We start from the raw sequence: 9401 nt of genomic DNA on the forward strand, positions 1-9401 counted from the left end.
ATTGCTCTGGTATTCCAAGCTCTTACTAAAAAATTTAAAGAAATCAAACGATGCACCACTTATATTACTGCTTATCAAAGTAAGAGGCCAAAGACTGTCTTGCAGTGATATGTTCTGATTTGGGATCAATGGGGTCTGTTTGTTCACATGTAAGCAAAATCTTAAGCCTGTCAGGGCCAAACTCAGGATTTTCAAATTTCGGATTAAAAACCACAGGCCCTCCTGAAGGCAATGGGAATGTTGTTAAAATAGCGTTTCATCCCATGATTTGCTTATTGCTCTAATTAATTTTGCACTGTATATGTAACTACAAACAAATAAAGGGAGCTATGTTGCCTATCTTAGCGTACAACCAATTCAGCTGATTTCAGTGTTCTATAAACTGCACAGCTGCGTCACGTAAGCACATGAAAAATCATTTTTAGGCAGATGTTTGTATGCTGTTGTTAAGCAGGCAGCCTGGAGGTTGCAGCGGAACCGCTTGAAACTATACTAAAAGAACTGCACAGATCCCACCCACTCCATTTCCCTCTAATGTTAGCAATCAATTTGTTACCTACAAAAGTGCTAGTATTAGCAAAAGAGAATTCTGAACTTGTTGTTGCTGTTTAGTCGTTTAGTCGTGTCCGACTCTTCGTGACCCCATGGACCAGAACACGCCAGGCACTCCTGTCTTCCACTTCCTCCCGCAGTTTGGTCAAACTCATGCTGGTAGCTTCGAGAACACTGTCCAACCATCTTGTCCTCTGTCATCCCCTTCTCCTTGTGCCCTCCATCTTTCCCAACATCAGGGTCTTTTCCAGGAAGTCTTCTCTTTTCATGAGGTAGCCAAAGTATTGGGGCCTCAACTTCAGGATCTGTCCTTCCAGTGAGCACTCAGGGCTGATTTCCTTCAGAATGGATAGATTTAATCTTCTTGCAGTCCATGGGACTCTCAAGATTCTCCTCCAGCACCATAATTCTAAAGCATCCATTCTTCGGCGATCAGCCTTCTTTATGGTCCAGCTCTCACTTCCATACATCACTACTGGGAAAACCATAGCTTTAACTGCACGGACCTTTGTCGGCAAGGGGTAGACAGGGCCTATGCCTGGAATGCCAGCAAGCTGAGGAATTCCTCCAAAAAGCACAGGGCACACAATTCTGCTCCCACGGATTACAAACATCACCCCATGGAGTAGTTTTGGCTGAGAGCTCCAGGGTTTGGCTGAGTAGGGATCTGATTTTGGCTGTCCTCCCTTCTGCCAATATTAATCTGATGCTTACCCTCCAATATTTCTCTGATGGAAATAGGGACATCCTATTCCATCTTCATCACCACCACCACCACCATCATCATCATCATCATTTTTTATACCTCACCCATCTGACTGGGTTGCTCCACCCACTCTGGGTGGCTTCCATCATATATATAAAAATATAATAAAACCTTGAAGATTATAAAAAAGCTTCCCTATACAGGATTGCCTTCAGATGTCTTCTAAAGGTTGAATGGTTACTTATCTCTTATCTCTTTTATCCTGTGAACCTCCCTGAGACCTGCGAGTATAGGGCAGTATATAAAATTAAAATAAAAAACAAGCAGGCAGGCAAGCAAGCAAACAAACAAATCTGTCTCAGGGGTCACATAACTCCATACCTTCCAAAAACTTTCTGAAGAAAATAGGGACGTCCTAAGGAAAAGCATGACATTTGGGGATCAAATCAGAAACTGGGGCATCTTCTTTAAATCCAGAACTATCACTGGAAAACAGGGACACTTGAAGGGTCTGCTCATGATCTTACGACTACTCCATGTGAAACAACTATTTTTATAAGAAACTCTCACTTTCAGAAAAACCCACGAGAACATGGGTTTTTCTATGACAATACTGCACATTTCACCCAAGAATTGCAGGAACTGTAGTTTACTCCTCACACAGCTACAATTTTCAAACTACAGGGTGATATTCAACAAAGCTGTTGCAAGTGTGGAACAAAGTCAGCTTGTGCAGCAGGACTCCCCCCCCCTCCTCCTGCACACCCCATAAATCTGCTCTGGATCTGTGCAGGGAGTGGGGGGGGGGCGGGGACGGGAATGGGGATTCCCATTGCATACTATGTTAAATTCAGCCTCCAGTCCTCAAAATTCTTTGAGGAAAGTCATATGCTGTAAATGTCTGGTGTGTGTGTGCAGCCTTAGTCTTTGCCACTCATCTCATGATCTCAGCCAGGTAGCAGAATTTCAGGATGAAGCATAGCACAGGAATATCTCACTATATTATATACACTATCTTAATATGCTAAAATACAGTGGTACCTCTGGTTACATACTTAATTCGTTCTGGAGGTCTGTTCTTAACTTGAAACCGTTCTTCTTTTTTTTTAATAAAAATTTATTGGAAATTTTCCATTTTTTAAAAAAACCAAAAAAGAAAAAGGAAAAGGAAAAATTAAAAACATATACAATTTGCAATCCTTATTTTCAATAACATATTTCCCTGACTTCCCCACACCTCCCCTTCTTATATTCCAATTCAAATTATAAATTCAACAAGTTCTTATCCCCAATTTTTAACCTTTTTATACTTAATTCATTTTAAAATACCAATTTTACCTTATAAACTTCAAAATTTACAATGCTCATTCTTAAATCCTTTTTTCTAAGGTCGACCCAAGTTCCCTTCCACAAATTCCCCACTTTTCGTACTGATAACAAAACAGAATAAAAAGAAAAAGACAAATTATGATTATACACCCTTTGGATCCCCAAACCCCACCCCATCCCCTTTCCCGGTCTCAATCCCCAGCTAATGTCCATCAGTCTTAATCTGCTATCAGCCTGGAGATCTCACATCCGAGGCCCTTAATTGTCTCTCAGTTCCTCTCTGCCGGTTTCTTTGATAGTCCTTAATATTAAACACCATGTCTCGGAGATGCTCTAATCTGATAGGAACAATACTTCCTCCAGCCAGGCCGCCATAGTTAAAAGTGGAGCCCAAATCTTGTTTCTTGCACCTTTCAAGTACAGATGTTCCCAAAGCTCCAACTTTCACCTTGATCAAATTTGTAATCCTTTGATCTTCAGATCTCCACATGAAGAGATCTCTCCATTCTTCAATCTCCAATTTAAACCAGATTTTCATCATCCAATTCTTGTTTTCCTTTGTAGCCATCATGTCAGGACTCTGGCTCTCCTTTGTCTTCTGCGACGCCACATCTCCTCCTTCCCTTTCCTCAAAAACAACATGTGTCTCTTTCGCCACACTCTCAAAGTTCTCAACTTTCTCCTCTTGTCCAGCTGTATGCGCTTCCCTGGTCAAATCCTTATCAAATTCAATGCATTTGTTTACTGTTAAGTCCAGGGTTGCAACGTTAGTAGCCAAAACATCAATTTGGCCTTGTAACTTTCCCAAGAGAAAGAAAATTCTGTCCAGTTTAGCTTGAGTTTTCCCTCCTTCAGCCATTCTTGTAATGTCCCAAAACCCCCTCTAGAGGGATTTTGGTTACTTAATATTCCTTCCAGCTCAAGTCCAAAAATCAAATTAGTTTGTATCAGTTCTTCCTTATTTTCAACAAAGCATCACCAAATTGTAAGAAATATAACCAGCAGAGACAGAAAACAAAGTTCACTTTTTCCGTCTTGACAACTAGTTTGACAGCTGTCAAGCTCTTCAATATCTCTCTAACAGGCTTTCTCGCGGATCACTCCCAGGTCCGGGGGAGAGTGACACTTCAGCTCCAAAAATTAACTCTTGTCCTCCAGTAAAAATTACTTAAACTGCCAAATCGTGAAATTAATATCTTTTGCCCAATAAAAAAGAAAAAGTCCTCTCGACCTTAGTTAGTTAGTCCCTGCTTTAGATTATTTATAGGATGGGGAGACGGACTTCCTGTTTACATCTTCCCCGATCGTGCCTAATTCAAAAAAAGAATTCTTCCTTTAGAGATCCAATTTCCGTACTACTCACGGGTTGCTGTTTTAAAGTCCAATTGTTCACAAGAAGAAGTCAGCGCTCTCCAACCATGGCATGCGGCTTCACTCTGTAGGAGAAGCAGTCGACTCACAGTACCGCGCCGTCCCCCGTTCTGAAGCCTTTAAAAGGGCTCCTTCACGGGTCGGGGGGGCGCAAATGGTGCCCGCCGAGTCACCAGGTTCACAGGCTTCACCGCCTGTGATTTTTAAGGGTCCCCGCGTTGCCGCAGCGGCAATACCCGATCCTACGGAGCCGATTCCCTCCGAAGCTCAGAGGGAATCCGCCATTAGCCGATCGCGCTAACCCGGAAGTCTTGAAACCTTTCTTAACCTGAGGTACCACATTAGCTAATGAGGCCTCCTGCTACTGCCGCCGTGCCACCATTTCTGTTCTTATCCTGAGGTGAAGTTCTCAACCTGAGGTACTAGAATCATAGAATCATAGAGTTGGAATAGACCACAAGGGCCATCGAGTCCAACCCCCTGCCAAGCAGGAAACACCATCAGAGCACTCCTGACATATGGTTGTCAAGCCTCTGCTTAAAGACCTCCAAAGAAGGAGACTCCACCACACTCCTTGGCAGCAAATTCCACTGTCGAACAGCTCTTACTGTCAGGAAGTTCTTCCTAATGTTTAGGTGGAATCTTCTTTCTTGTAGTTTGGATCCATTGCTCCGTGTCCGCTTCTCTGGAGCAGCAGAGAACAACCTTTCTCCCTCCTCTATATGACATCCTTTTATATATTTGAACATGGCTATCATATCACCCCTTAACCTCCTCTTCTCCAGGCTAAACATGCCCAGCTCCCTTAGCCGTTCCTCATAAGGCATCGTTTCCAGGCCTTTGACCATTTTGGTTGCCCTCCTCTGGACACGGTCCAGTTTGTCAGTGTCCTTCTTGAACTGTGGTGCCCAGAACTGGACACAGTATTCCAGGTGAGGTCTGACCAGAGCAGAATACAGTGGCACTATTACTTCCCTTGATCTAGATGCTATACTCCTATTGATGCAGCCCAGAATTGCATTGGCTTTTTTAGCTGCCGCGTCACACTGTTGGCTCATGTCAAGTTTGTGGTCAACCAAGACTCCTAGGTCCTTTTCACATGTACTGCTCTCAAGCCAGGTGTCACCCATCTTGTATTTGTGCCTCTCATTTTTTTTGCCCAAGTGCATTTCTCCCTGTTAAAGTTCATCTTGTTTGTTTTGGCCCAGTTCTCTAATCTGTCAAGGTCGTTTTGAAGTGTGATCCTGTCCTCTGTGGTGTTAGCCACCCCTCCCAGTTTGGTGTCATCTGCAAATTTGATCAGGATGCCCTTGAGTCCATCATCCAAGTCGTTGATAAAGATGTTGAATAAGACCAGGCCCAAGACAGAACCCTGTGGCACCCCACTAGTCACTCTTCTTCACCCCACACCACACTACTACTTCTGGGTTAGCGGAGTCTGTAACCCAAAGTGTCTGTAACCCAAGTTGTTTGTAACCTAAGGTACCACTGTAACCAGCGAGGTACTAGACTATTATTTTCTACAACCAGAAACAGAAGTTCCAAAAGGAGCTGTCTGAAGCTCTATAGTCCATAGAGAAATTGTTGTTGTTGTTTAGTCATGTCTGACTCTTCATGACCCCATGGACCAGAGCACGCCAGGCACTCCTGTCTTCCACTGCCTCCCGCAGTTTGGTCAAACTCATGCTGGTAGCTTCAAGAACACTGTCCAACCATCTTGTCCTCTGTCATCCCCTTCTCCTTGTGCCCTCCATCTTTTCCCAACATCAGGGTCTTTTCCAGGGAGTCTTCTCTTCTCATGAGGTGGCCAAAGTATTGGGGCCTCAACTTCAGGATCTGTCCTTCCAGTGAGGACTCAGGGCTGATTTCCTTCAGGATGGATCAGTTTGATCTTTTTGCAGTCCATGCAAAAAGTCCATAGACAAATAAAGCGTCTCAATTTTAGGCAGGTTTATCAGTGGCTATTAGTCACAATAGTTATGAGGTACCCTTGTAATAGCAGTTGCGGGGGTGGGGGGTGGGGAGTAGAAACAGGGGAGTGGCGTTATCTTCAAGCCCTGCATGTAGGCTTCTGGAAACAGAATGACTCCTGGATGTGTCCAGACAAGGCATTTACTCCAGAAAAGCTATATAATGTATTCACTTGCTTCTTAGGGGGCATCCACATGACACTTCAGCCTTTTAATACTGCAAAAATGAAGTGGCATTGGAATGATTTTACACAACACCAGAGAGAGTGCTGTTTTCCTTATGCACTGCAACATAGGTTTAAACCTGATTTTACAGGGAATTAGAGCAGGGGCACTTCCTGAGTTTTTTTAAATTAAATAATTAGTGCAATTTTGCTTTAACAACTGGGCAACAGACCAGGAAAGGTGATTTCCCAGAAAACAGGAAGTGCCATTATCTGTTGCCACACATCCAACTGCTCTAGCCCTCTGGGATCCTTTGAACTGCCTTGCCTCCCCAACCCCCTCTCCCTTCAGCATCTCTGAAAAACTGCAAGATATCTGCGGAGGAGAGCGGGAACTCACAGGGACTTACCAAAGTCTCTCTACCTCTGGTTGGGCAATAAACCTTTTCTCTCTCTCTTGCCCAGCCTGAGGTTCTGAAGAACCAGAAAACCCAGGCAACCTGTACCGAGAGGTGAAGCTAGGGCAAGACTGGGGTCAAAAGAGAGGAAGGCAACCACAGCTGCTTTTACAGCCCAAACTTGTACCTTTTCTCGGAAACAAGTCCCACCACATAATAATAATAATAATATAATAATAATAATAATGATAATAATAATAATAATAATAATAATAATAATAATAATTTATTATTTATACCCCACCCATCTGGCTGAGTTTCTCCAGCCACTCTAGGCGGCTCCCAATCAAGGGTTAAAAACAATAAAGAATTAAATATTAAAAACTTCCCTGAACAGGGCTGCCTTCAGATATCTTTTGAAGATAGGATAGCTGCTTATTTCCTTCACATCTGAAGGGAGGGTGTTCCACAGGGTGGGCGCCACTACCGAGAAGGCCCTCTGTCTGGTTCCCTAAATGAGGTTTATTCTTATGCAACTTTGTGGGAGTAAAGAGACTCAGCTTGTTTATTAATACATGGTGGTGAGAGAAGCAACCCACTATTCCAATTATGCGTAAGCTACTGATAAGTTAGGGAGTTAAGTCAGGAGCTATTTTTACTGCATGATTAGCAACCATGCCTGTTTTTGTTTTCTTTAATGCACACTCATTATGGCTCTTCCATGTCTTATCAGGATCACAGCACAAAGGGAGGGGAGGTTTAACCCTGGGTTCCTCAGCTGTGATCCCAATGACAATCCCCTCTGTGGCAATTAGCATTAGGGGAGAAGCAACTCTGTCATATTGGCATGTGTGATAGGGGGCTAAGTGCTTGCCAGCATCGTAGTAGGACCACGTCATACAGGTGTGCATGCTGGTCAAGTGATTGACGACATGCGGCAATTACCCAGTTCAAACACTCTGTGGGATATGCTTTACTTGCGTTGAGTCTGGTGGCATGCCTCACTGAGGATGTTCTGGGCAGGATGAGGAGACCAGGAACTGAAGGTGTTAAAAGTGATATAATAGTGCTATAAGCCTGTGTTTTACACCACCATGTATACAAAAAGAGCACATTGGTTCATGCATTTAATGGCAAATTAAAATCCCAGGGGTGCATCCAGAGGATAAAACAGGCTGGCTGAAAGAGTACTAATTCATACTAAGAGTAATTTCAGGGACCTTGTAAGCCTCCCAGAAGTAACTCAGATTAACCAAAGATTAACTCCTTTTAACCAACCAGTCATAGATGTCAATAATCAAATTGGTGTTGTTGTTGTTGTTGTTTTTAAACAAGCCCTTTCCCCAATCGTCCAGCACACATCACATATGGTTGTTTCCTAAGTTTGTGTTGCAGCTGAGATGGCACTAGGTTGCAGGTTCGATCCTGATACGGGACAGCTACATTTCCCTGCATTGCAGGGGGTTGGACTTCCAGTCTACAATTCCTATGATCATGAGTTATACCAAAACTATACTAGCTGCCATAGAAATATTTCATATATTAAGTGGTGTGCAAATTGTGTTACTAAATACCGAAATTAAGAGACTTTGCCCTTCACAGAGATATACAAAGTGCTCTTCACATTGACTTTTAAACTGCAAATCCCATTCTTCTGAGTGAATGGGTCAAGCAGAATGAGGGTTGCTCAGCAGTCTACAGATAAGTTTACAATGGTGAGAACTCCCTCGTAAACTGGGTGGAGAGCCTTTATCCAAACCGAGGACTGAATTTCCATCTGGGGAATATTGGGTGGGATTGGGGGGCAAATGCCACAGTTGGGCAGGGCCAAAGTGGGCAGAACAATGAATGTCAATGTTACCTTCTTTGGGTAGGTTGGTTTCCTGCACACCCCTCTCTCTCTTCTATCCCGGCAACCAACTGGCATTATCAAGAGTACAAGGGCACATTCCAGCTGGGCAAAGGTACTCAAGGGGACGGGACGGGACAGGGCTGCTTAAGGGTGGGGCCTGGGGAAAGGGGTGTGGCTTGGAAGGTGGTGTATTGAGGGAAGTAGCTAGTCACAGCCACTGTCCCAACTCACTTGTTTCCGCTTGGGAAGCGCAGCAGGCTCAGTCCCAACAAGCCCCACACTGGCAAGTGAGAGAGAACAAGCTTGCAGAGGCAGGGCCAGTTGCTTCTTGCCACCTCTCCAGCTGTCCTGCAAGGAGTAGCTACCCATATTTAAGAAAATGGATATACCTTATGATTGAAAACAGGCTCTATAACATAGCTGTCAACCGTCCCTTATTTGGCGGGAAAGTCCCTTATCCCAGTGCTGTGTCCCACTGCTGTCCCTTACTGATGATGTCCCTTAAATTTCCCGGGTTTCAAAGGAAGCAGCTCCTCTCCCTCCCTCCCTGCCGGTCAGGGAGGAGGGAAGCTCCAACTATGTTGCTTGGCTGCGTTGCTCACCCAATAAGGAGTCTAAGAATGACTGGGGGGTGGAGCTTGCATGCCTTGTGCCAATCAAATCGGCCACATTGCCTGGGGACTCCAGCGGAGAGGGGACGGTGGTTTTCCTTGTTGCATCCCCTTTGCCAGGTTGCTGTGCTGTGGGAACCACCGCTTGAGGCATCGTTTGGCTGCTGGCTGGGCTTTCTGCCTTTGGCTCGGAGAGGCTCAGAAGTTGAACAAAACCTGTGCTCTGAAAATCCCTTATTTTGGCTGCTGATCCCTTATTTTCGAGGCTGCTGGTCCCTTATTTTAAAATCTGTAAATTGACAGCTATGCTCTATAAGCAGTTCACAAAAACAAAGCGCTCTCTCTCTCTCTCTCTCTCTCTCTCTCTCTCTCTCTCTATATATATATATATATATATACATACCAGCAGTCAAACTAAAAACTTATGTCGATGCCTACATTTCTGAAT

The sequence above is a fragment of the Podarcis bocagei genome, assembly GCF_964188305.1.
Source record: "Podarcis bocagei genome assembly, chromosome: 1".
Taxonomy (NCBI): domain Eukaryota; kingdom Metazoa; phylum Chordata; class Lepidosauria; order Squamata; family Lacertidae; genus Podarcis; species Podarcis bocagei.